The sequence below is a fragment of the Lithobates pipiens genome, unplaced genomic scaffold (genome assembly GCF_037356315.1).
Source record: "Lithobates pipiens isolate NorthernLeopardFrog02 unplaced genomic scaffold, aLitPip1_a1.2 Scaffold_61, whole genome shotgun sequence".
Lineage (NCBI taxonomy): Eukaryota > Metazoa > Chordata > Amphibia > Anura > Ranidae > Lithobates > Lithobates pipiens.
In genome coordinates this window covers 2187681-2213221 of record NW_027507883.1, presented here as the reverse complement: position 1 = coordinate 2213221, position 25541 = coordinate 2187681, and the positions used below count along the sequence as shown (strand labels likewise).

Sequence of the window (25541 nt, the reverse complement as noted above, 5' to 3'; positions counted from 1 at the left end):
GACCAATAGGACAATTTACATGGCTTAATATTGCAGAGCGTAATTTATCAGGAAAGAGATCCAAAGCGTTAGTTGCAGTAGTTTCATAAAACTGAGAAATCGTTGCATTACTCTAAATTTAAAAGTTGTTCCGGTAGCACTGAAAAGACGATATTAGATGAGTGATCTACACATTTCGTTTACTATTTCACTATACCGGCTAAATGTTAATATGTTAATATGTGCTGCGTGTAAGGTAGAAATTAGATGGTTTAGTGTGAGCTGGTTTACCAGGATTTAGAGATAGTAATCTGTTTATACTAGTAATAAATATAGCAAAATAACTATAACGAGTTTAAGTGGAAATACATGAAATAACAGCAACAACGTGTGTAGGTTTTTATCAATCAAGTTAATTACGTGTCAGCAGCTAAATATTCTGCAATAGCAGAGATTAAGTATTGCAGTTGAAATGAGATCGGAAGCGATTAGTTGCAGTAGCTCCAAAAAAACTGAGAAATCATTTCATTACTCTAAATGTAAAAGATATCCCGAGCAATTAAACTGTTCACGGTAGCATTGCATTATTCTTAATATGTGCAGCGTGTAAAGAAGCAATAAGATGGTTTTGTATTATCCTAAAATTAGCAGTATACGTAATAAAGGTGAGTAGGTAACCTGGATTTAGACATAGCAAACTCTATAATCTAATTTAGCAAAATTAGAAAGTATAATATTGAGACAGTATATACAGGTCGAGTTTAAGTGGAAATACACAAAATATCTAGCTTACCTTTACATTATTCAATAGAGCGTTGCAAAGTAATACCAAGGCAAAATGTCGGAATAGCAATTAGATGAGATGATTGCTGTAATCATGAAATATCAGCAACGCTTAGGTTTCTATCGGATGAGAAAGTATAATAACTGGCAAAGTATGACATGGCAAAGAGACAAATTGCATTAGAGATGTGAGATGGACATGAAATGTCAATCCCCATTGGTTACTTACATGTAAACGCGGCTACATACAGCAAAGTGTGAGCTAAGCAGCTAAAGGGTATTTAAGAGTAAATTGACGTAGCTTGAAAATTCCAACGTGTAAATCGTTCCATTAATTATGTTACGCACGAAGACGGCTTACACTGACTGTTTTCCGTTTCCACTGGTCATCGGCATAATGTATCAGTAACCATGAACATTAATAGTGATAGACAGCTTACATTAGGATGTATGCATGATGTGAATGTAAAATGAATGTAAAATAGTTGCATTATGTGTTATTAATGTAATCAAACTGTATTCCTATGCTTTGCTACTGCAACCACTTCTCAATCAAGTAAACCGTCCCACTGCTTTTCTCACATTTTGCCGCTGTTAAAAAATGTGTTGCAAGTGTTATGTGTTACAAATGGTTATCAGTGTGACAGTTAATGTGGAGAAGAAGTAATACACAAAATAGAGTCAGAAAGAGAATCCTATTGCATAGAGGTAGCGAGAGATGGTTGCATTAATCTTAATGTGCAGTGTGTAAAAGGTTTTAAAAAGATGGTTTTGTGTGACTTTTGCTTTAACGTAAAATTAGCTGTAGACATTATAACTTGTTTCAATGATTTAGAGATAGTAATCTCTACAAAATAATAATAATAAGTATAGCAAAACAAATTAGGAAAATTTTGAGGCAGTATGTATAGGTCGAGATATAGTGAATACACAAAAGGGATCAAGGGATAGTAGCAAAGTCAAGGGATAAATGCAAAGGTACTCTATTTAACAGTAAATTGACGTAGCTTGCAAATTCCAACGTGTAAATCGTTCCATTAATTTTGCTGCGCACGAAGACGGCTTACACTGACTGTTTTCCGTTTCCACTGGAAAGAGAATCCTATTGCATAGAGGTAGCGAGAGATGGTTGCATATGGCAGAAAGACGGCTTATACTGCTTTTCTCACATTTTGCTGCGGTAAAAAGAAATGTTTTGTCACTGTGTTTTAACTGTGACAGGATAAGGTGGAGAAAAAGAAGTAATACAGAAAATAGACTCAAACAGTGGAAACGATTATTTGTCATGACAGCTGATACTGGTTGAGCAATAAAACTGTTTTATTAAGATGTAAGACTAGTTTTATTCTCTACATATAGGCTTTTCAAATAGTTGTATAATATAGGCGACCAATAGGACATTTAAATGGCTTAATATTGTAGGGAGGAAGTATCGCTGTTCAAAGGTAAGAGATTGAAAGCTTAGCTTGAAAATGGCCGAGAAATAGTTGCGTTAGTCTAAATTTAAAGGATATGCCGGTACCAATGAGAAAGCTTATATTAGACTAGTTGATCTTTGCATTACACAATCCTATTATTATTATTATTATTATTAAGATCATAGTGCAGAGAGATACTCAGTTAATGTCAGAGATACTCGGTCAATGTCAGAAAAGCAATAAAACTTTTTACATCGTTAGAGAGCGATAGTTACATTACTCTTAGTATGTGCAGCATGTCTGGTAGCAAATGGATGGTTTTGTGAACATTTTGCATTAAGGTACAATTAACGGTAGAACTCATGGAAGTGAATAGATTTAAGCGGATTTTGAGATAGTACTCTCCATTTCTACATGGTTTATTTTGATGTATGATAGTTTTATTGCATGCTTGATGTGGATGATTAAAATCGTGTAGTGATCTATATTTAGCATAAGAATGAAAAGGCATAACCTGGCAATGAGACAAACTCCATTAGAGATGTGAGCTAGATGAAATGATGGGATGTCTCTGTATAGCCCAGATTGTCTTCTGTTATCACTTAGCCTACCCTCTAAATTCACTAGCCTCTCTATATACACCAGTATGTTTACACTAGCCGGTCTTCTGCATACAATAGCCTGTCTTCGATATACACTAGCCTATGTTCTGAATACACTAGCCCGTCTTCTGTCTTCTGTATGCCCTAGCCTGTCTTCTGTATACATTAGTCTCTCTGTATAAACTAGCATCTCTGTATACCCCAAACTGTCTTCTGTAAAAACGTGTCTCTCTTTATAGCCTGTCTAGCCTTTCTTCTGTACACACTAGCTTCTCTGTATACACTAACCAGGCTTCTATATACAATATACTCTATGCACTAGCCTCTCTGTATAATCTAGCCTCTCTATATACCCTAGATAGTGTTCTGCATCTCCGTAGTGGTAGCCTCTCCGTAGAAGCCAGCCTTTATTCTGTATTCACTAGCCTTTCTTCTGTATGCTGTAGTCTTCTATATATACTAGCTTCTCTGTACACCCTTGCATCTCTGTAATACACTAAACCCTCTGTATACCACAGCCTGTCTTCTGTATACACTAGACTGTAAACACTAGCTAGAATACACCAGCCTGTCTTCTGTACCCACTAGAATCTCTGTATACACTACCCAGTCTTCTGTATACACTGTCAGCTTGGATGTATACCCAAGCCTGTCTCCTGTATACACTAGTCTCTCTAGATGCACGGTCCTATCTGTATACACTCGACTCTCTCTATACACTAACCTCTCTATATACACTAACATCTTTGTATATACTAGCCTCTCTTTAAATTAGCCTCTCTGTGTACCCCAGCCTCATTGTTTACTCTAGCATCTCTGTATACTCAAGCCTATCTGCGTACACGAGTCTGTATTCTGTATTCACTAGCCTGTATTCACTAGCCTTATATATACTAGCTTCTCGCTTTTCTGTACACCCTTGCATCTCTGTACACTAGACTCTCTGAATACACTAAACCCTCAGTATACCACAGCCTGTCTTCTGTATACATTAGACTGTAAAAACTAGCTAGAATACACCAGCCTGTCTTCTTTACCCAATAGACTCTCTGTATGCACTACTCAGTCTTCTATATACACTGTCAGCTTTGATGTATACCCAAGCCTGTCTTCTGTATACACTAGTTTCTCTATATGCACTGTCCTTTCTGTATACTCTCGACCCTCTCTATACATTAACCTCTCTATATACACTAACATCTTTGTATATACTAGCCTCTCTTTAAATTAGCCTCTCTGTGTACCCCAGCCTCACTGTTTACTCTAGCATCTCTGTATACTCAAGCCTATCTACATACACGAGTCTTCTGTATTGTGTATTAACTAGCCTTTCTACTGTATGCTGTAGTCTTCTATATATACCAGCTTCTCTGTACACTCTTGCATCTCTGTAAACACTGTGTAAACTAGCCAGTCTTATGTATACACTAGACTCTCTGAATACACTAAACTCTCTGTATACCACAGCCTGTCTTCTGTATACACTAGACTGTAAAAACTAGCTAGAATACACCAGCCTGTCTTCTGTACCCACTAGACTCTCTGTATACACTACCCAGTCTTCTGTATAGAATGTCAGCTTTCATGTATACCCTTTCTGTATACAGTAGCTTCTCTATATGCACTGTCCTTTCTGTATACACTCGACTCTCTCTATACACTAACCTCTCTATATACACTAACATCTTTGTATTTGTCTTTAAACTAGCCTCTCTGTGTACCCCAGCCTCACTGTTTACTCTAGCATCTCTGTATACTCAAGCCTATCTACATACACGAAACCTGTATTCTGTATTCACTAGCCTTTCTTCTGTATGCTGTAGTCTTCTATATATACCAGCTTCTCTGTACACCCTAGCACTGTAACAGTACTAGGTTCCTGTATTACAGAAACAGAACACCAGCAATAAGGTGTATACTGTGCAGGAGGCACACAACACCGACTCTAACTTCTGCACTGCAGATGCATGTATTGCAGAAATTGAACACCAGTAATAAAGGGTAGCTTCAGGTGTGTACTGTGCAGGAGGCACATAACACCCACTGTAACAGTGCTAGGTTCCCAAGCAGTAAAGACACTGTCCCTGCCTATCGTCCTCTTTCCCTGACCACCGCAACACACTATACAAGGCCGCCGTGCTGGCGGCCTTATATAGTGTGGGGTGTGTACTAAACCCCCCGAGCTATAATTGGCCACAGGAATCCTGCCTGTGGTGAATTGTGGCTCTCCTCACACAGGATGTCACATCTGTTCTTATTATATAGAACCTATTATGCTCCTCGTAAACTTTTTCAGTTTGGCCGAACGGCCGGACGCAAGTTGCCCCCGGTGCGGGAACATGGGGGGAGACATGATGCACATGTTTTGGAGAGGCCCAAAATCGATCCGCTACTGGACAGAGGTGACAGGAACCATTGATCGGGTGGTTGGAACCTCCACCAGGATGGAGGCGAAGTATTGTCTCCTGGGATTAGTTGAAGGAGTTGGAAACCCGGGAAGTAGCCAGATGGCAGTTCTGAGATGCCTATTTCAGGCAAGGAAACTGATTGCCCAACCCTGCTTAGCCTCCAATGTTGGCAATGACTTGGTTTTTTTCGCTTGTTTCCCAAGATGACCATGTTGGCGTTTGTCAAGATGGTTGAGAGTGCCCGAAGAGATCGCCTATGGCCCCATCACCTTGAAAGTGCCTGATATTGTCTGATCTCGGAGGCTAAGCATTGTCGGGCCTGATTAGTAACTGGATGGGAGACCAACTGGGAATACCAGGTGCCGTAGGATTCTTTTTATGTTGTTGGCGTTGACATGTTTTTTTTTTTCCGCTTGTTTCCCAAGGTGATCATCTTGGCATTTGTCAAGAGGGCTGAGAGAGCCCAAAGAAATCTCCTACGGCCACATTCCCCTGAAAGCGCCCGATCTCATCTGATCTCAGAGGCTAAGCAGGGTCCGTAGGAATCTTTTTATATTGTTGGCTTTGACCTGTTTTTCTTTCGCTTGTTTCCCAAGGTGACCATTTTAGCATCAGTCAAGAGTTTTGAGTATGTCCCAAAGCGTTCGCCTGAGGTCACATCACCCTGAAAGCGCCCGATCTCAGAGGCTAAGCAGGGTCTGGGTCAGATGGGAGACCGCCAGGGTCTATGTTGTTGGCGTTGACCTTTTTTTTTTCACTTGTTTCCCAAGATAACCATCTTGGTATTTGTCAAGAGGTTTGAGAGTGTCTAAATAGAACACCTATGGCCACATCACCCTGAAAGCGCACAATCTCATCTGATCTCGGAGGCCTAGCAGTGTACGGCCTGGTTAATACCTGTATGGGAGACCATCTGTGAATACCAGGTGCCGTAGGCTTCTTTTTATGTTGTTGGCGTTTACCTGTTTATTTTCGCTTGTTTCCCAAGGTGACCATCTTGGCGTTTAACAAGAGGGTTGAAAGTGCCCAAAGAGATCATCTACGGCCCCATCACCCTGAAAGCGCCCAATCTCATCTGATCTCAGAGGCTAAACAGTGTCGGGCCTGGTTAGTACCTGGATGGGAGACCGCCTGGAAATACCAGGTGCCATAGGCTTCTTTTTTTGTTGTTGGCTTTGAACTGTTTTTTTCGCTTGTTTCTCAAGGCGACCATCTTGGCGTTTGTCAAGAGGGTTGGGCGTGTCCTGAAGAGAACGCTTACGGCCACATCACCCTGAAAGCACCCGATCTCGTCTGATTTCAGAGGCTTAGCAGCATCAGGCCTGGTTAGTACCTGGATGGGAGACTGCCTGGGAAGACCAGGTGACATAGAAGGATCTGGCCTGGTTAGTGTCTTGATTGGGAGATCGCCTGGGAATTCCGGATGCCGTAGGCTTCTTTTTATGTTGTTGGCTTTGACCTGTTTTTTTTCCCTTGTTTCCCAAGGTGACCATCTTGGCATTTGTCAAGAGGGTTGAGAGTGCACAAAGAAATTGCCTACGGGCACAACACCCTGAAAGCGCCCAATCTCGTTTGGTCTCAGAGGCTAAGCAGGGTTGGGCCTGGTTTGTACCTGGATGGGAGACCGCCTGGGTTTTCCAGATGCCGCAGGCTTCTTTTTATGTTGTTGGCGTTGACTTGTTTTTTTTGTTTGTTTCCCATGGTGACCATCTTGGCGTTTGTCAAGAGGGTTGAGCGTGCATTTGATCTCAGAGGCTAAGCAGGGTTGGGACATGGTTAGTACATGGATGGGAGACCGCCTGGGATTTCTCAATGCCATAGGCTTTAGTTTTAAGTTGTTGACATTGACTTATTTTTTTAATTTTTATTATTCTTTTATTAAGTAGAACAACATAAATATAACAGTCAACCATACAGCATGAGCCAGGGTCACAATTACATGCTAACAAAAAATAGGCAGCCAAATAACTCTGGGTTCTCAGAGGGGAGTCCTACAGTTTCATGCAGAAAATAGAGAAACCCCACCTCCGACATGTAGTACAGTATAACTAGTGCAACTCCGTTCGGACAAATGTAATCATGGAGAACAACTGGGACCACAGCGAGCCAGCTTATCATGACCTACGTGAACCAGAGTAAAATATGAGCCGGTCATGTCCAGAACCCTGGGGTTCTTCTGGGTCCCGAAGGCTAGTAAGGAGACAAGGCATAGTCAAAAGGGAGGACGGGGGAAGAAGAGAGTGCAAAGACGGAGAGAGAGGAGGTGGGGGGATGGCGGCGGGGAAAAAAAAGAAAAATAAAGACAAAAAGGGAGGGGGGGAATGCCACCCAGGGCAGACATGGCCTACGTAGGTAAACGTTAGATGTTCAGTCGTTTTCTGGGACGGAGGCACTGCTCACCTCCCGAATGTAGTCTCGCGTAACAGTAAAATACCTCCAGGGCCTCCATGTAACACTAAATGCCTCTTCAGTGTTGTGAAGGGTGGCGGTCAATTCTTCCATCCGGAGAATATGATTGACTTTGGAATACCACAGCACCTTGGATGGGGGCTGAGGCTGCCTCCACAGTGCGGGAATGCAGGCCCGGGCGGCATTCAGGAGGTGCATCGTGAGGGTTTTTTTGTATTTTCGAACAGGCTGTTCGGTCAAGTGTAGAAGGCACACTACTGGGAACCCAAAAGTTCCTCAAGGTCGGGCATGCCCAGAAAAGGTGTCCCATGGTCCCCATATCTGAATTTCACCTCCAACAAACATCCGGGATCGATCTATCCATTTTATTCAGAAGGTATGGGACTCTATACCAGCGTGAGACTATCTTGTATCGTGATATTGGTTTGCGATGGAAGCTTTATGTACTAAGGTCAGGATCTTCCCTATCTGTTGTGGGGTAAATGTGATGCCAAAGTCCCTCTCCCATTTGTGGATAAATGGTGGGGGTTGACTCCTCCTCCTGACTACTCAATAGGTTGTACAGGAGGGAGAGGGTGTGTCGCACAGGTTCCCTTTTGTGACAGATGGATTCATAGGGTGTCAGGTCTCTAGGAGTGTAGGGGGCCCTTTGTATGGCTAGAAGAAAGTGACGAAGTTGATAAGCACTAAACAAGTCAAGCGGAGGGTCAGAAAGCTCGGCGACAGTTTGCGTGGTCGGGAGCCCTCCCGTGGGCCACACCTCTCCCAGACGCTGTTTCCCCACCACTGTCAACTGTCGCAGTTTCTTGTTGGTAAATCCCGGTGGGAAGTCTGGATTACCTATAACCGGAGTCATTGGTGATGGCAGGGGAGCAATGTGTGTGCAGCGGAACAACCTCCGCACAACAGCCAACGTAGCTCCCACTACGGGGTGACCTCTGAGGTCTTTTGGTAGGGAGGACAGGAGCCACGGGGAGGTCAATAGGGGAATGGATCCATCCTCAATCTCCATCTCCACCCCCTGCTTGTGTGGGCCATTACAATGCCAATCAACGACTCTCGCTAGCAGAGTCACTCTGTAGTATTGTCTGAGATCTGGGAGACCCAGACCCCCCTTGTCCTTTGGTCTGGCAAGCAATTGCAAACGGGCTCTGGGCGGTTTGCGCGCCAAAATAAAGTCCCGGAGCAGCACCTGCAGTTGTCTGAAAAAAATTGGGGGTAACCGGATCGGTAATGTCTGGAACATGTATAAGATCCGAGGGAGGGCCATCATTTTGAATGCATTACAGCGCCCGAACCAGGTCAGTGTTAAAGCATGCCAGTTTCCCAAATCAGATTTCAGTCTATCCAGGAGAGGGACAAAATTAAGCAGGTACAATTGCGCTAAATCCGCTGCAAAGTCAACGCCCAGTTAACGTATAGATTTTTCAGCCCAGTAGAATGGAAAAGAGGAGCGGAGCCTCTTGGCCTCACCATCCGGAACCGATATATTCAATACATATAGGCTGCCGTGTCGCTGTAGAGACGCAAGTATTTTGGGAAGCAAAATGTGTGGATTGGAGACGGAAAAAATTAGATCGTCAGCGTACGCCGCAATTTTGTGGTGTGCCGAGGGTTTGGATATGCCAGTAATATTCGGGTCTTTCCAAACGTGACACATAAGTGGTTCCAGTGTCAGAATTAAAATTAGGGGAGACAGAGGGCACCCCTGCCTCGTCCCATTAGTGATGGGGAAAGAGTCCGAGCACCACTCGGTCACCCGTACCGCTGCCGATGGCGTGGAGTAAAGCGACATTACCCAGCTCATCATGTTGGGGCCAAGACCTATATGTTCCAGGGTGGCCTGCATAAAGTGCCAGGCCACCCTGTCAAAGGCCTTCTCCGCGTCCGTTGACAACATAAGCAAGGGCCTTCCCTGTACATGCGCTGCATGGATTAAATTGAGGACTCGGGCCGTATTGTCTCTAGCTTCCGACTTATTTTTATTTTTTTGCTTGTTTCCCAAGGTGACCATCTTGGCGTTTGTCAAGAGGGTTGAAAGTGCCTGAAGAGATTGCCTACGGGCACATCACCCTGAAAGCACCCGATCTCGTTTGATGTTGGAGGCTAATAGAGTCGGGCCTTGTTAGTACCTGGATTGGAGAACGCCTGGGAATTCCAGGTGTCGTAGACTTCTTTTTATGTTGTTGGCGTTGACCTGTTTTTTTTTCGCTTATTTCCCAAAGTGACCATCTTGGTGTTTGTCAAGAGGGTTGAGAGTGCCTGAAGAGATTGCCTATGGCCACATCACTCTGAAAGCACCCAATCTCGTCTGATCTTGGAGGCTAAGAACAGTCGGGCCTGGTTAGTACCTGGATGGGAGACCACCTGGGATTACCAGTTATTGTAGGCTTCTTTTTATGTTGTTGGCGTTGATTCGTTTTCTTTTTTTTGCTTGTTTCCCAAGGTGACCATCTTGGCGTTTGTCAAGAGGGTTGAAAGTGCCTGAAGAGATTGCCTACGGGCACATCACCCTGAAAGCACCCGATCTCGTTTGATGTTGGAGGCTAATAGAGTCGGGCCTTGTTAGTACCTGGATTGGAGAACGCCTGGGAATTCCAGGTGTCGTAGACTTCTTTTTATGTTGTTGGCGTTGACCTGTTTTTTTTCCGCTTATTTCCCAAAGTGACCATCTTGGTGTTTGTCAAGAGGGTTGAGAGTGCCTGAAGAGATTGCCTATGGCCACATCACTCTGAAAGCACCCAATCTCGTCTGATCTTGGAGGCTAAGAAGAGTCGGGCCTGGTTAGTACCTGGATGGGAGACCACCTGGGATTACCAGTTATTGTAGGCTTCTTTTTATGTTGTTGGCGTTGATTCGTTTTCTTTTTTTTGCTTGTTTCCCAAGGTGACCATCTTGGCATTTGTCAAGAGGGTTGAGAGTGCCCAAAGAGATCGCTTACAGCAGCATCACCCTGAAAGAGCCCTATCTCTTCTCTTTTCTGAGGCTAAGAAGGGTTGGGCCTAGTTAGTACCTGGATGGGAGATGGCGTTGGAATACCAGGTGCCGTATTCTTCTTTTTATGTTGTTGACATTGACCTGTTTTTTTTTTCACTTGTTTCCCAAGGTGACCATCTTGGCATTTGTCAAGAGGGTTGAGAGTGCCCGAAGAGATCACCTACGGCCCCATCATCCTGAAAGCGCCCAATCTCGTCTGATCTCGGATGCTAAACAGTGTCGGGCCTGGTTAGTACCTGGATGGGAGACCGCCTGGGAATACCAGGTGCCATAGGCTTCTGTTTTTTTATTTTTTTTTATTTAGTAGTATGCGACATACAATGCAAAGGCAACTTCACAGAATGTGTGATACAAATAGTTACAAACAAACGATCATATTGCATGGATATCAGAGCCAATGGTAAGAAGTCTGAGGAGAATAGCACGTGTACAGCTTTGCGGTCATATCAAGATGAGATTAAAGCTCCATCTCGTTGGGATCCTCTATCACTTAAAATAGTATTGATACTAGCCCTGCTACCCTCGAAGAGTTTAGATATCCATAGATAGGGGAAGAGTATTGTGTAGTAGTCAAATGGGGTCGGAACATACCATTTTCTTTTCCCTTTTTTGAGTTAAGAAGGGAAATAGTAGAACTGAAAGGAGGGAGAAGGGGAAAGAGAAGATTGGGGAAGGAAATGGCAGAAAAGGAAAAGAAGGGGTAAGGGGGTGTCGTGGGTAGTGTGGATAGGATGGGGTCCCCTCCCAGGGAGCAAGAGACGCCCTCGGCTCACCAGCTCATCTGGGCACGCCCGTCAGGGTAAAATATCTGTCTAGCTCTTGTAACGTTGGCTCAATGTGTGGGTGTGCCCGCGTCGCTCCCGACCAGCCCGGTCCACTCCAGGGCAAACCCTCAAGTGGAAATGGTACGGATTCATGCTCCAGACGAACCCACAGCTTATCCTTCAGGTGTCTGCACCAGTCAACTACTCTGTTCATGTGCACCGCCATATAGTACCATGCCGGATCTGGGAGGCCAATCCCTCCCTTGTCTTTTGGTCTGAGCAGTAATGTTCGGCTGAGTCTTGGAGGCCTGCCCTGCCATACGTATCGAATAAAGATGGAGCGCATGGCTTTAAAAAATGATTGGGGGATTTTTATCGGTAAGGCTTGTAATAGGTACAAGAGTCTGGGCATTACATTCATTTTGAGCACATTGCATCTCCCAAACCAAGAGGTCGCCAACTTTGACCACCTCTCTAGATCTACGGCAACATTTTTTAGAAGCGGCTGGAAATTCAATTGGAAAATCAGATGTGGGTCCGGGTGAACCTTGGTACCCAGATATTGTATAGCCCCAGTTGCCCAACGAAAGGGAAAATTAGTGCTTAGACTCGTCTGGGCGTTGGTAGACAGGGAGACGTTGAGTGCTTCCGATTTCTGTAAGTCAATTTTAAAATTTGACAGGGTGCCATATCGTCTTATTTCCGCTAAGAGATTCGGCAATGTAATGTGAGGCTCTGAGACATAGAACAAGAGGTCATCTGCAAAGGCTGCGACCTTATGGTGGTGTGAGGGGGTGTCCAGTCCCTTGATGTCTATGTTCTGCCTGATGTGGTGCAGCAAGGGTTCAAGCGATAGGACAAACAAAAGGGGGGACAACGGGCATCCCTGCCTCGTTCCATTGCCAATAGTGAAACGCGACGAGGCAAACCCATTGACCCTAACCATCGCCGTCGGTGACGAGTAAAGAGCTGTAACCCATGAAAGCATGGGGGGGGTACCCCCAGGCTTCGCAGGGTGGCTAGCAAAAAAGGCCAGCTCACCCTGTCAAACGCTTTTTCTGCGTCCACAGAGAGCAACATAATCGGTAGTTTAAGGCGTCTGGGGCGTTCTATAACATTGATTGTCCTGGTAGTGTTGTCTCGGGCTTCCCTGTTACGAATAAACCCCACCTGATCCAGAGGTATCAGGCGTTGGAGAATGGGCGCCAACCGCTCCACCAGTATCTTAGTGAAGAGCTTAAGGTCGCGTATTAAGGAGATGGGCCTGTAGTTCGCACAGAGAAGCGGATCCTTCTCCGGCTTGGGTATGACCGAGATGCTTGCCTGCAACAGCTCCGGTGGAAAGGTCTGGCCCTCCAATAGGGCGTTAAAAGCTGACACAAACGGCGTGGACAACAGGGAGAGGAAGGCCTTATAATAAGGGACCGTAAACCCATCTGGGCCTGGTGCCTTGCCCTTGGGTGAGTCTCTTAACGCTGCCGACAATTCCTCCGGGGAGATAGGTTGCGAGAGAAGCTCTATCTCTTCCTGTGTCAGCGACGGGAGGTTTGCCGAAGCTAGGTACTCGTCAATGGCCGCTGTGCCGGCCTGGAGGGCGTCTCCTGAGTCCCGGGGGTGCAAGTTATAAAGGGCTTCATAGAAAGATCGGAAACACTCCGCTATCTCCCGTGAATCATGAAGCTTGGCACCCGAAGGGGAGGTTATGGTTGGAATGAAGGACGCGTTGCGTTGGGCACGCAGGGAGTTCGCTAGGGACCTACTACACTTGTCTCCATATTCATAATACGTCCTGCGGACCCACATGAGTCTGGTTCTAGCCTGAAAGAGAGAGAAATCTCTGATTTGTTCTCTAAGATCTCTCACCTCCACCTCCAGCGCAGCAGTCGGCTGGGATTTGTGTCGTTGTTCACACGCATGCAACTTGGCAATAAGTTTGGAGAGAGCCTCAGTTTTGGCCACTTTGAGTCTATGACCATGTTTAATAAGAATGCCCCTAATGTAGCATTTATGAGCCGCCCATAACATGAGGGGGTTGGAAACAGAATCACGGTTATGATCAAAGTAACTTTCTAATTCCCTAAGCAGGTCTGCGTGGGTCTCAGGGTCCTTCAGGAGAGACTCGTTCAGTCTCCACCAGGACTGACCACGCGACTCCTGTTGTAGCTTCAGCATCAAAGAAATCGGGGCATGGTCAGACAGGGCTATGTGGCCTATCTGAGCGTCTGTGACCGCCGGGATAGCATTGTGGGTGACTAAAAACATATCTATACGTGAGTAAGAACCATGAGCGGTGAAAAAGAACGTATAGTCCCTATCCTGTGGGTGAAGCGTACGCCACACATCGATCAGTCGGTGGGAGTGTAGCAGGTCTCTTATGTGTGAACGCGTTCTCGCAGAAATCGCAGAGGTGCCCGATGATGAGTCTCTGCGGGGGTCCAAGGTGAGGTTAAAGTCCCCCCCAACGATCAAAGTACCCTCCGAGAATGCAGCCAGGGCATCCAAGCATGCTTCTAAGGCCGGCAGCTGGTCCACATTCGGCATGTATAGGTTGGCAAGAGTAAAAGTTTGCGAGTGGAGAGTTCCCTTAATGAAGAGATATCTCCCTTCACTATCGGCTTGGACAGCTAACAGGCGCCACGGCAAGTTTTTAGCAAGAACACACACTCCTCTCGATTTGGAAGTAGGGGACATGCTGTGGTGGGCCAGGGGGAAGTGCTTACTATAAAGCCGTGGTATTTGGTCTGTCCTGAAATGGGTCTCCTGGAGGAAAACTATTTGGGGCTTCATCCGCCACAATTCTGTCAGGCAGCTGGACCTTTTTTCAGGTACATTCAGCCCTTTCACATTCCAGGAAACCAGCTTCAGGGCCATGACGGCAGTGGTACCCGGCCGGCGGTCCCCACCAGAGTCAGTAGTAGATATAGAGTTCAAGCACAGAGGAAGAGGAGGAGAAAAAGGAAAAGCAGTAACGAAGCGGAGAAGGTCCGGAGTTAGTAGGGAGGAGGAGGGTAGGAGGGGTGGGGATAGATCGGGAAATTGCTAAAGCTCCTATCGGAGAGAACCTGCCGGTTAGGGCAGAGGGGCCTAGTGGGGGAAGAGGTAAGGCACTGCAGAGGGAGGAACTCGTCGGTGCAGTACCCCTCCAGCATCCCATGGTCCATGCAGTCGCAATCGGGCGTGCACGGAGCTTCTTTGACATCTTAACTACGACATCAAACGCATTATAGAACATCACTGCAGCAGGTATCAGGCAGTTAACAACAGTAGAACAGTGCATAATTAGACCAACATATTAAACTTTTCAACACAGAGTATAGATAACTTTATACCACCCAGGCACCCGCCCCTCCCCCCCCCAAAAAAAAATGGAAAAAAGGGGGGGGGGGGAGGAGAGGGGGAGGGAGCGGGAACGCCGCCCAGGGGCCAAAAACACAAAGAGCGCCGAGACTAGGGCACCTGTAGATAAACAGTAACGAGAATGGTGAACAGTACCGCCAATAACTCAGGGCTTTGTCCAGGAAGCGCAGTGTCCAACTCTGTTCTTCCAATGTCCTTCCTCTCCCCTAGCGGGGGCGCTGGGAACAATGGCCCGTGGCATGGTAAACAACACAAAGCTGAATACTCCAGCCGTCTATGTTGGTAGAGAAAAAGAAAACAAAAAAAAAAGGGTATAACACAGGAATAACGGAAAATTACTGTACTCTCTCAGGGTTCACGATCTTGAGGGGCCTGCGATCTCTGACGTTGGGATCGACGGTGGCGTCTCACTCTCTGTGGCCTGGTTGAGGGGTTGTTCGTCGGGGCCACTGCTCCCTGGGGGACAACAGGAGCCAACCAGTCGGGGACCTGAACCGAGGGCAGGCCCAAAGCCTCCAGAAAGGACGGGACCTCCGAAGGGTGTCGTAGCGCAAGGGGCCTCCCATTTTTGCGCACTATAAGGTGAAACGGATGGCCCCACTTGTATGGAATCCTCCGTTCAGTTAGGTGTTCCAGAAGGGGTCGCAGACAGCGTCTCATCTGGAAGGTCTTGCGGGATACATCTGGCAGAAGGGTGACTTGGGCCCCGTCAAAATCAATGCTGCCTTTGCGCCATGACGCTTGCAGGACATCCTCCCTAACTGAGTAATTGTGGAGACAGCATAAAACGTCACGTGGCCGGTTCTCTGTGGGGCTCCTGGGGCCCAGGGTCCTGTGGACTCTATCAATGGCTATTACTGTGTCAGCAGCGCGGTCCAGACAGGCGTTAAATATAGCTGTAACTGTGGCTTTGAGGTCTGCCTGGCCAGTGGCTTCGGGCAAGTCTCTGATCCTGATGTTGCGTCTGCGGTTGCGATTCTCAAGGTCATCCACTAGGAGTTGCAACTGTGCCACTCTGTCAGCAAGGGTATCATGTGCGGCTTGCAGGCCAGAAACATCAGTGGTCAGGGAGGTCACATCCGATGCCAGGGTGGTCACCCGCTCGTTCGTAGCCGACACGTCACGTTTGACCCCTGCGATTTCATGTCGCAAGGTCGTTTCAATCCTGGCTGCCATACAGCTAAAGTCTGCTTTAGTGGGAAGGTTTTGGAGTAAAGCTAGGATGGCCTTGTCCCCCAATAATGCCGGTGCTGGTGGCAGCGGTGGGTCCCCCTGTGTGTCTGAGGCGAGAGCAGCCTGGCCATTCGGTCCTGGGATGAGGCTTCCACTGCGGGAGGGTCTCTGGGACAGTTGGGAGTTGTGAGGGAACCAGGGTGGCAGGCCGCTATGGTCCGGGCTGTCAAGCGAGGCCATGGACAGTGAGCGGGGGAGACACGGGGACAAGTCACTAGGGGGGGAGAACGGGGGCATGTCGTGTCCCTGCATAGCAGTCTGCTCACCTTCCCTCTGTGCCGCGTGTGCTGGAGCGCCGGAGGCCGCGGGCGCCATCTTGGCTGGATCCGGCGTGGAGGCCGGAGGCTGCAGCGGGACCAAGTACCTGTCCATGGCAGCAGCGGCGGACCCCGCTCGGCTGGCTGTGTTCCGCCGAAGCGCGGGGATGTCGGCGATGCCGAAATATGCGACCAGACTGTGGTAAAGGGGTGCGGAGGGGTCACGGACCGGGAGCTCCGGAAAAGAGTGTCCTCACTCCTTCATGCCTAGGCCACGCCCCCCTGGTTAGTGTCTTGATTGGGAGATCGCCTGGGAATACTGGATGCCGTAGGCTTCTTTTTATGTTGTTGGCTTTGACCTGTTTTTTTTAGCTTGTTTCCCAAGGTGACCATCTTGGCCTTTGTCAAGAGGCTTCAGAGTGCCCGAAGAGAGTGCCTACGGCCAAATCACCTATATAGTATCTTATATATAATAACTAAAAATATTATTTATTATTATAGATATAGATATATAGTATAGTGATTTGGTCGTAGGCACTCTCTTTGGGCACTCTGAAGCCTCTTGACAAAGGCCAAGATGGTCACCTTGGGAAGCAAGCTAAAAAAAACAGGTCAAAGCCAACAACATAAAAAGAAGCCTACGGCATCCAGTATTCCCAGGCGATCTCCCAATCAAGACACTAACCAGACCAGATCCTTCTATGGCACCTGGTCTTCCCAGGGAGTCTCCCATCCAGGTACTAACCAGGCCTGACGCTGCTTAGCCTCTGAAATCAGACGAGATCGGGTGCTTTCAGGTTGATGTGGCCGTAAGCGTTCTCCTCAAGACACGCCCAACCCTCTTGACAAACGCCAAGATGCTCACCTTGAGAAACAAGCAAAAAAAAAAACAGGTCAAAGCCAACAACATAAAAAGAAGCCTATGGGCTTACAGCGGACCTTAAAAGATGGGACCCACTAGCTCTGTCATGGTTCGGACGCTGTAATGTGTTGAAGATGAACGCGATGCCACGACTTCTCTATCTACTACAAGCCTTACCTATCAAAATACCCCAGACTTTCTTTCATGCGGTTCGCTCAATCTTTATCAAGTTCCTCTGGCGCGGAAAACATATGCGTATTGGTAGGGCAATGCTATTGCGACCGAAATTGCGGGGAGGTATTGGCTTCCCGGACCCTGCTCTATATTACACAGCGACGCACATGACACCGGTGGTTGACTGGTGCCGGTGTTCTGCCATATACTGTCCGGCCATGATATAGTGTCCGCGCCGTACTGCGCATGCGCAGTATGGAGCAGACGAAGCTTCGGAAAATCTCCGAAGCTGAACGGCGCCTGCGCGGTGAGTGGAGGTGGTAGCCCCACCATCCAAGCGGACATAGGGTTGTGAATATTAGAGGGCCCCTCGCAGGCGAGCTTCGCTCGCCACGCTTCGGGCTCGGCCTCGCTGCGCTCGGCTCTTTTATATTCTTACTCTATGTCCACTTGGATAGTGGGGATAGAACCTGGACTCAGTGCGCAGGCGCCGTTCATGCTCGGCAATTTTCGGAATCTGTGTTGCTGTGTACTGCGCATGCGCAGTACACAGCGGACACTATCCGATGGGGGACCATATGTGATAAGACACCGGCATGGGGAACTGAAGCTATGGGTCAAGCTAGAGCAGGAGATGGCACAGGTTCCACTGGCTGGTCTGCCTTGGGCGGGGAGGCCATTGGAGCCCTGTGTGACTACTCACCCGTTAATTGGCCCCTCGCTCGCCGAGATGGATAGTTTTTTTCACCTTTCCCACCTGACTAACTTCCCTTCTCCTATGACCCCAATTATTGGACATCCTAGATTCCCTCCGGGCCTGTCTGACCAGGCCTTTACCAGGCAAGCCCCGAAAGGGCTTCTGAGAGCAGCCTATTTCTTGGACCCACGGGCTTGATTCCCATGGGGACCATACTGCTAGAGCAAGTACCTGTTGCATTGGATAGCTGGAGAGCTAGACAGCTAATCCATTTCCTCGGATCACTACCTAACCATTCGTTCTTCTCTAGACAATTCCACCCCTTCGAGGAACTTTGCCTGGATGATGGCCCAGTTCGTGGTTCCCTCTCTAGGTCCTACCAAATCCTGACAGACGCACAATCCTCCACGGATCCACCCTTCCTAGCTAAATGGAAAAGGGACTTACAAACTACATTCTCCAAACCACAGAAGGACAGAATACTCTTTTTCGCCCATAAGTCGTCACTCTGCAGTAAATGTCAGGAGATCTCATATAAGCTGATCACACGCTGGTATCGTACACCGGTGGTGTTGGCCAAAATATTCCCCGGTCAATCTGACCGCTGCTGTCGCTGTGGACCAAATGTGGCACCATTCTCCACATTTTCTGGGAAAGCCCTAAATTACAAACATTCTGGCAGCCTGTCCTGAGACTCATCCACAAGTTCACAGACATTTCCTTAGCCAATGATCCCGCAGCAGTTCTTCTCAATCTAACTCCTATGTCGAGAAAGCGTTATCATAAGTCCTTACTTAAACATCTCCTCAATGCAGCTAGGGCCTGCATCCCAAGTCAGTGGAAAGAGCAATCTGCTCCAATGGTGACCCAGTGGTTCACAAGGGTAAATGATATTGAACGAATGGAAGACCTGACTGCCACAATGAGGGATAAAACGGAGGAGCATGGGAACAGATGGTTCTACTGGACCCAGTTTCGCTTTTCGGAAGAATACCTCCGCGAGACATAGTAAGCTCATGGTGATCGTTGGAGATCGCTGTTCCAAACGTTGGACAGCTGATGAGCTGGTGAGCCGAGGGCGTCTCTTGCTCCCTGGGAGGGGACCCCACCCTATCCACTCTACCCACGACACCCCCTTACCCCTTCTTTTCCTTTTCTGCCATTTCCTTCCCCAATCTTCTCTTTCCCCTTCTCCCTCCTTTCAGTTCTACTATTTCCCTTCTTAACTCAAAAAAGGGAAAAGAAAATGGTATGTTCCGACCCCATTTGACTACTACACAATACTCTTCCCCTATCTATGGATATCTAAACTCTTCGAGGGTAGCAGGGCTAGTATCAATAATATTTTAAGTGGTAGAGGATCCCAACGAGATGGAGCTTTAATCTCATCTTGATATGACCGCAAAGCTGTACACGTGCTATTCTCCTCAGACGTCTTACCATTGGCTCTGATATCCATGCAATATGATCATTTGTTTGTAACTATTTGTATCACACATTCTGTGAAGTTGCCTTTGCATTGTATGTCGCATACTACTAAATAAAAAAACAAAAAAAACAGAAGCCTATGGCACCTGGTATTCCCAGGCGGTCTCCCATCCAGGTACTAACCAGGCCTGACACTGTTTAGCATCCGAGATCAGATGAGATTGGGCTCTTTCAGGGTGATGCTGCTGTAAGCGATCTCTTTGGGCACTCTCAACCCTCTTGACAAATGCCAAGATGGTCACCTTGGGAAACAAGCAAAAAAAAGAAAACGAATCAACGCCAACAACATAAAAAGAAGCCTACAATAACTGGTAATCCCAGGTGGTCTCCCATCCAGGTACTAACCAGGCCCGACTCTTCTTAGCCTCCAAGATCAGATGAGATTGGGTGCTTTCAGAGTGATGTGGCCATATCCAATCTCTTCAGGCACTCTCAACCCTCTTGACAAACACCAAGATGGTCACTTTGGGAAATAAGCGAAAAAAAAACAAGTCAACGCCAACAACATAAAAAGAAGTCTACGACACCTGGTATTCCCAGGCGGTCTCTCATCCAGGTACTAACAAGGCTCGACTCTATTAGCCTCCAACATCAAACGAGATCGGGTGCTTTCAGGGTGATGTGCCCGTAGGCAATCTCTTCAGGCACTTTCAACCCTCTTGACAAACGCCAAGATGGTCACCTTGGCACTTTATGCAGGCCACCTTGGAACATATAGGTCTTGGCCCCAACATGATGAGCTGGGTAATGTCGCTTTACTCCACGCCATCGGCAGCGGTACGGGTGACCGAGTGGTGCTCGGACTCTTTCCCCATCACTAATGGGACGAGGCAGGGGTGGTCTCTGTCTCCCCTAATTTTAATTCTGACACTGGAACCACTTATGTGTCACGTTTGGAATGACCCAAATATTACTGGCATATCCAAACCCTCGGCACACCACAAAATTGCGGCGTACGCTGACGATCTAATTTTTTCCGTCTCCAATCCACACATTTTGCTTCCCAAAATACTTGCGTCTCTACAGCGACACGGCAGCCTATCAAACTATAAAAACAATTGCGCCAAGTCGGCTGTATTGAATATATCGGTCCCGGATGGTGAGGCCAAGAGGCTCCGCACCTCTTTTCCATTCTACTGGGCTGAAAAATCTATACGTTAACATCGCAGCGGATTTAGCGCAATTGTACCTGCTTAATTTTGTCCCTCTCCTGGATAGACTGAAATCTGATTTGGGAAACTGGCATGCTTTAACACTGACCTGGTTCGGGCGCTGTAATGCATTCAAAATGATGGCCCTCCCTCGGATCTTATACATGTTCCAGACATTACCGATCCGGTTACCCCCAATTTTTTTCAGACAACTGCAGGTGCTGCTCCGGGACTTTATTTGGGCGCGCAAACTGCCCAAAGCCCGTTTGCAATTGTTTGCCAGACCAAAGGACAAGGGGGGTCTGGGTCTCCCAGATCTCAGACAATACTACAGAGTGACTCTGCTAGAGAGAGTCGTTGATTGGCATTGTAATGGCCCACACAAGCAGTGGGTGGAGATGGAGATTGAGGATGGATCCATTCCCCTATTGACCTCCCCGTGGCTCCTGTCCTCCCTACCAAAAGACCTCAGAGGTCACCCCGTAGTGGGAGCTAGGTTGGCTGTTGTGCGGAGGTTGTTCCGTTGCACACACATTGCTCCCCTGCCATCACCAATGACTCCGGTTATAGGTAATCCAGACTTCCCACCGGGATTTACCAACAAGAAACTGCGACAGTTGACAGTGGTGGGGAAACAGCATCTGGGAGAGGTGTGGCCCACGGGAGGGCTCCCGACCACGCAAACTGTCGCCATGCTTTCTGACCCTCCGCTTGACTTGTTTAGTGCTTATAAACTTTGTCACTTTCTTCTGGCCATACAAAGGGCCCCCTACACTCCTAGAGACCTGACACCCTATGAATCCATCTGTCACAAAAGGGAACCTGTGCGACACACCCTCTCCCTCCTGTACAACCTATTGAGTAGTCAGGAGGAGGAGTCGACCCCCACCATTTATCCACAAATGGGAGAGGTACTTAGGCATCACATTTACCCCACAACAGATAGTGAAGATCCTGACCTTAGTACATAAAGCTTCCATCGCAAACCAATATCAAGATACAAGATAGTCTCACGCTGGTATAGAGTCCCATACCTTCTGAATAAAATGGATAGATCGATCCCGGATGTTTGTTGGAGGTGAAATTCAGATATGGGGACCATGGGACACCTTTTCTGGGCATGCCCGACCTTGAGGAACTTTTGGGTTCCCAGTAGCGTGCCTTCTACACTTGACCGAACAGCCTGTTCGAAAATACAAAAAAACCCTCACAATGCAACTCCTGAATGCCGCCCGGGCCTGCATTCCCGCACTGTGGAGGCAGCCTCAGCCCCCATCCAAGGTGCTGTGGTATTCCAAAGTCAATCATATTCTCCGGATGGAAGAATTGACCGCCACCCTTCACAACACTGAAGAGGCATTTAGTGTTACATGGAGGCCCTAGAGGTATTTCACTGGTACTCGAGACTACATTCGGGAGGTGAGCAGTGCCTCCGTCCCAGAAAACGACTGAACATCTAACGTTTACCTACGTAGGCCATGTCTGCCCTGGGTGGCATTCCCCCCCTCCCTTTTTGTCTTTATTTTTCTTTTTTTCCCCGTCGCCATCCCCCCACCTCCTCTCTCTCCGTCTTTGCACTCTCTTCTTCCCCCGTCCTCCCTTTTGACTATGCCTTGTCTCCTTACTAGCCTTCGGGACCCAGAAGAACCCCAGGGTTCTGGACATGACCGGCTCATATTTTACTCTAGTTCACGTAGGTCATGATAAGCTGGCTCGCTGTGGTCCCAGTTGTTCTCCATGATTACATTTGTCCGAACGGAGCTGCACTAGTTATACTGTACTACATGTCGGAGGTGGGGTTTCTCTATTTTCTGCATGAAACTGTAGGACTCCCCTCTGAGAACCCAGAAATATTTGGCTGCCTATTTTTTGTTAGCATGTAATTGTGACCCTGGGTCATGCTGTATGGTTGACTGTTATATTTATGTTGTTCTACTTAATAAAAGAATAATAAAAATAAAAAAATAAGTCAATGCCAACAACTTAAAACTAAAGCCTATGGCATCGAGAAATCCCAGGCGGTCTCCCATCCAGGTACTAACCATGTCCCAACCCTGCTTAGCCTCTGAGATCAAATGCACGCTCAACCCTCTTGACAAACGCCAAGATGGCCACTTTGGGAAACAAACAAAAAAAACAAGTCAACGCCAACAACATAAAAAGAAGCCTGCGGCATCTGGAAACCCAGGAGGTCTCTCATCCAGGTACAAACCAGGCCCAACCCTGCTTAGCCTCTGAGACCAAACGAGATTGGGCGCTTTCAGGGTGTTGTGCCCATAGGCAATTTCTTTGTGCACTCTCAACCCTCTTGACAAATGCCAAGATGGTCACCTTGGGAAACAAGGGAAAAAAAACAGGTCAAAGCCAACAACATAAAAAGAATCCTACGGCATCCGGAATTCCCAGGCGATCTCCCAATCAAGACACTAACCAGGCCAGATCCTTCTATGTCACCTGGTCTTCCCAGGCAGTCTCCCGTCCAGGTACTAACCAGGCCTGATGCTGCTAAGCCTCTGAAATCAGACAAGATCGGGTGCTTTTAGGGTGATGTGGCCGTAAGCGTTCTCTTCAAGACACGCCCAACCCTCTTGACAAACGCCAAGATGGTCGCCTTGAGAAACAAGCGAAAAAAACAGTTCAAAGCCAACAACAAAAAAAGAAGCCTATGGCACCTGGTATTTCCAGGCAGTCTCCCATCCAGGTACTAACCAGGCCCGACACTGTTTAGCCTCTGAGATCAGATGAGATTGGGCGCTTTCAGGGTGATGGGGCCGTAGATGATCTCTTTGGGCACTCTCAACCCTCTTGTTGGGCACCTGGTATTCACAGATGGTCTCCCATACAGGTATTAACCAGGCCGTACACTGCTAGGCCTCCGAGATCAGATGAGATTGTGCGCTTTCAGGGTGATGTGGCCATAGGTGTTCTATTTAGACACTCTCAACCCTCTTGACAAATACCAAGATGGTTATCTTGGGAAACAAGTGAAAAAAAAAGGTCAACGCCAACAACATAGACCCTGGCGGTCTCCCATCTGACCCAGACCCTGCTTAGCCTCTGAGATCGGGCGCTTTCAGGGTGATGTGACCTCAGGCGAACGCTTTGGGACATACTCAAAACTCTTGACTGATGCTAAAATGGTCACCTTGGGAAACAAGCGAAAGAAAAACAGGTCAAAGCCAACAATATAAAAAGATTCCTACGGCACCTTTAATACTATCTAGGCCGGACCCTGCTTAGCCTCTGAGATCAGATGAGATCGGGCGCTTTCAGGGGGATGTGGCCGTAGGAGATTTCTTTGGGCTCTCTCAGCCCTCTTGACAAATGCCAAGATGATCACCTTGGGAAACAAGCGGAAAAAAAAACCCATGTCAACGCCAACAACATAAAAAGAATCCTACGGCACCTGGTATTCCCAGTTGGTCTCCCATCCAGTTACTAATCAGGCCTGACAATGCTTAGCCTCCGAGATCAGACAAGATCAGGCACTTTCAAGGTGATGGGGCCATAGGCGATCTCTTCGGGCACTCTCAACCATCTTGACAAACACCAACATGGTCATCTTGGGAAACAAGCGAAAAAAAACAAGTCATTGCCAACATTGGAGGCTAAGCAGGGTTGGGCAATCAGTTTCCTTGCCTGAAATAGGCATCTCAGAACTGCCATCTGGCTACTTCCCGAGTTTCCAACTCCTTCAACTAATCCCAGGAGACAATACTTCGCCCCCATCCTGGTGGAGGTTCCAACCACCCGATCAATGGTTCCTGTCACCTCTGTCCAGTAGCGGATCAACTTCGGGCATCTCCAAAACATGTGCATCATGTCTCCCCCCATGTTCCCGCACCGGGGGCAACTTACGTCCGGCCGTTCAGCCAAACTGAAAAAGTTTACGAGGAGCATAATAGGTTCTATATAATAAGAACAGATGTGACATCCTGTGTGAGGAGAGCCACAATTCACCACAGGCAGGATTCCTGTGGCCAATTATAGCTCAGGGGGGTTTAGTACACACTCCACACTATATAAGGCCGCCAGCACGGCGGCCTTGTATAGTGTGTTGCGGTGGTCAGGGAAAGAGGACGATAGGCAGGGACAGTGTCTTTACTGCTTGGGAACCTAGCACTGTTACAGTGGGTGTTATGTGCCTCCTGCACAGTACACACCTGAAGCTACCCTTTATTACTGGTGTTCAATTTCTGCAATACATGCATCTGCAGTGCAGAAGTTAGAGTCGGTGTTGTGTGCCTCCTGCACAGTATACACCTTATTGCTGGTGTTCTGTTTCTGTAATACAGGAACCTAGCACTGTTACAGTGCTAGGGTGTACAGAGAAGCTGGTATATATAGAAGACTACAGCATACAGAAGAAAGGCTAGTGAATACAGAATACAGGTTTCGTGTATGTAGATAGGCTTGAGTATACAGAGATGCTAGAGTAAACAGTGAGGCTGGGGTACACAGAGAGGCTAGTTTAAAGACAAATACAAAGATGTTAGTGTATATAGAGAGGTTAGTGTATAGAGAGAGTCGAGTGTATACAGAAAGGACAGTGCATATAGAGAAGCTAGTGTATACAGAAAGGGTATACATGAAAGCTGACATTCTATACAGAAGACTGGGTAGTGTATACAGAGAGTCTAGTGGGTACAGAAGACAGGCTGGTGTATTCTAGCTAGTTTTTACAGTCTAGTGTATACAGAAGACAGGCTGTGGTATACAGAGAGTTTAGTGTATTCAGAGAGTCTAGTGTATACATAAGACTGGCTAGTTTACACAGTGTTTACAGAGATGCAAGGGTGTACAGAGAAGCTGGTATATATAGAAGACTACAGCATACAGAAGAAAGGCTAGTTAATACACAATACAGAAGACTCGTGTATGTAGATAGGCTTGAGTATACAGAGATGCTAGAGTAAACAGTGAGGCTGGGGTACACAGAGAGGCTAATTTAAAGAGAGATAT

General features: G+C 47.3%; 7 pseudogenes; 4 read left to right on the top strand and 3 right to left on the bottom strand.

Moving 5' to 3' along the window:
* Positions 1-6227: 6227 nt before the first annotated feature.
* Positions 6228-6346, top strand: LOC143958637 (5S ribosomal RNA; annotated as a pseudogene).
* A 3526-nt stretch (positions 6347-9872) lies between these two features.
* LOC143958532 (5S ribosomal RNA) lies at positions 9873-9991 on the top strand (annotated as a pseudogene).
* A 321-nt stretch (positions 9992-10312) lies between these two features.
* LOC143958399 (5S ribosomal RNA) lies at positions 10313-10431 on the top strand (annotated as a pseudogene).
* A 323-nt stretch (positions 10432-10754) lies between these two features.
* Positions 10755-10873, top strand: LOC143958389 (5S ribosomal RNA; annotated as a pseudogene).
* An 8629-nt stretch (positions 10874-19502) lies between these two features.
* LOC143958798 (5S ribosomal RNA) lies at positions 19503-19621 on the bottom strand (annotated as a pseudogene).
* A 103-nt stretch (positions 19622-19724) lies between these two features.
* On the bottom strand, positions 19725-19843 carry LOC143958621 (5S ribosomal RNA; annotated as a pseudogene).
* A 3396-nt stretch (positions 19844-23239) lies between these two features.
* Positions 23240-23358, bottom strand: LOC143958773 (5S ribosomal RNA; annotated as a pseudogene).
* Between the last annotated feature and the right edge of the window lie 2183 nt (positions 23359-25541).